This window comes from Nematolebias whitei, chromosome 13 (assembly GCF_014905685.2).
Source record: "Nematolebias whitei isolate Nwh7 chromosome 13, NemWhi1, whole genome shotgun sequence".
NCBI lineage: Eukaryota > Metazoa > Chordata > Actinopteri > Cyprinodontiformes > Rivulidae > Nematolebias > Nematolebias whitei.
In genome coordinates, this window is record NC_056510.1 from 29288449 (window position 1) to 29290948 (window position 2500).

A 2500-nucleotide genomic window follows, 5' to 3' on the forward strand; every position below is an offset into this window, starting at 1 on the left:
CCCCATCAACAGTCCCACCCCCCCACGGCACAGGCCCCAAAGCCCACCAACGCACCGAAGGCCCCAAGGCCAGGGCCGGGCGCCGGCGCACCCGCCGGCCCAAGACCCCGGCAACATACCTGTCAAGGCCCGAGATCCCCGGACCAAGCCGGGAACCCCGCCCAGGAGCGATACCACCCCAGAACCCGCGCCCGCGTCCACCCCAGACCCACCCAGGGACAGCCAGGTCACCAGGCCAGTAACCCATGTCCGCCGGTACAGACCACCCAGAAGCCCGCATGCAGCCAGCACAGGCCATCACCCAGAACCACCAGAGCCACCTCCCCAGTCGGGCGCCACCGCTCCAGGCCCATGACCCCCCCCACGTCCCCAGCCCCGACACCCCACCCACACCGACCACCATGCCCCACGGGACAGAATCAAAGGGGACCACCCACCTCCACTACGTGTTGGAGCCGATTAAAGAAGTCCAGAGAGAATAGTCCGATGTGGGGGTACAGGCTGTCTCAAGACTGATGTAATCTAATAGAAGGTCTTTATACTGTTTAATACTAAGTGTATTTTTATTTTTCCAATTCATGAGTATAGTTTTCTTTGCTATACATAGGGCAGTGAGAATAATATGAATTGATTTTGTCTCCAAGGTGACATCATCTAAGTGGCCCAATAAGCAAACTGACGGAGAGAGTGGAATATTACATCTCAGACACTTTGATAAGTCTTCACATATCCGGCACCAAAACCTCTGAACAGGTGGACAGAACCAAAATGCGTGGATGTAATTGTCCGGAATATTGTCTGTACACTGTGAGCAAATATTAGATGATGCGAAACCCATCCTGAACATCCGTTGACCTGTATAGTGTACTCTATGAAGGATTTTGTATTGTATTAGTTGTAAATTCGAGTTTTTAGTCATCTTAAAAGTTCTCAGACAGATCTGCGACCAAAAGTTTTGGTCAAAATTAACTGACAAGTCTGTCTCCCATTTTACAATGGGAAGAGATATAGCTTCATCTATTTTACTGAGTTTCTGATAAACCTTAGATAGTAATTTGGGAGGGTTAAGATTAAGGAATTCTAATACACTTGTTGACATTTCAATCCTAGTGTTATTAAGGTTAAATTTATTTTTGGTTATAGATTTAATTTGTTGATATTCTAAAAATTTATTCTTATCAATCCCATATTGTGTAATTAATCTGTTAAATGGGATGTAGTCCACTTCTTCATATATATGTTCCAAATATTCAATTCCTTTACACCTCCAACCTGGGAAGTTTATCATCTTATTCTGTTGTAGGATGTCAGGGTTGTTCCAGATGGGTGTACGTTTACATGGGATTAGTGAAGACTCTGTCATTTTAAGAAACTCCCACCAAGCTGTCAGAGAGGAGCTGATATTGATGCTTTTAAAGCATTCCTGTCGTTTTATGTTTGAGCTAATGAATGGAAGGTCCGAGATCATTATATTATTGCAAAGTGTCTGTTCTACGTCTAGCCAGGGTTCATCAAGGGGTGTGTGTTTTATCCATCTTGAGATGTATTCTAGCCTGTTGGCTAGAAAATAATAATAAAAGTTGGGTAATTCTAGTCCTCCTTTATCTTTGGATTTCTGTAGTGTTTTTAATCTAATACGAGGGCGTTTATCTTTCCACAGAAATTTAGAAATAGAGGAGTCCAGGGATCTAAACCAGTCAGATGATGGTTTATTTGGGATCATTGAGAATAAATAATTTATTCTAGGCAAAACCATCATTTTTATTGATGCGATCCTTCCCATGAGAGATATGGGTAAAGATTTCCATCTAGCCAGATCATCCTCAATTTTCTTTAAAAGTGGGGTGTGGTTTAGTTTTGTTAAATCTGCTAATTTAGGCGAAACTTTGATACCCAAATATGTAATATTCCCTGATTGCAGTTGTGTAGTAAGTGAATTGTTGAAAGAGCAATTAATTGGTAGAACTGTGGATTTTAGCCAGTTTATAGAGTAATCTGAAACTTTTGAGAAGGAGTTTATCAGTCCAATAACCTGAGAGATGGAGGTTTGTGAATGCCAGAGGAAGAGCAGCACATCATCAGCATATAGACTGATTTTGTGCTCTATGTTCTTGCATTTTATGCCTTTAATATCTGTAGTTTGCCTGATTGCTGCGGCTAGCGGTTCGATGAAAATAGCAAACAGTGAGGGGGAGAGTGGACATCCCTGCCTGGTTCCCCTTTGCAGAGCAAAACTAGCAGATATTTGATTGTTTGTCCTAATGCATGCTGATGGAGAACTGTATAATATTTGTAACCAATTTATGAAATAATTTCCAAAACCAAATTTATGTAAGGCTGCAAATAAAAATTTCCAGTTAACTCTATCAAAAGCTTTTTCTGCATCTAGAGAGAATATTGCAGTTTCAATATTTTTACTGTAAGAATAATCTATTAAATTAAATAACCTGCGTGAATTTGTGGATGAATGTCTCCCTTTTATAAAACCAGTTTGGTCTGG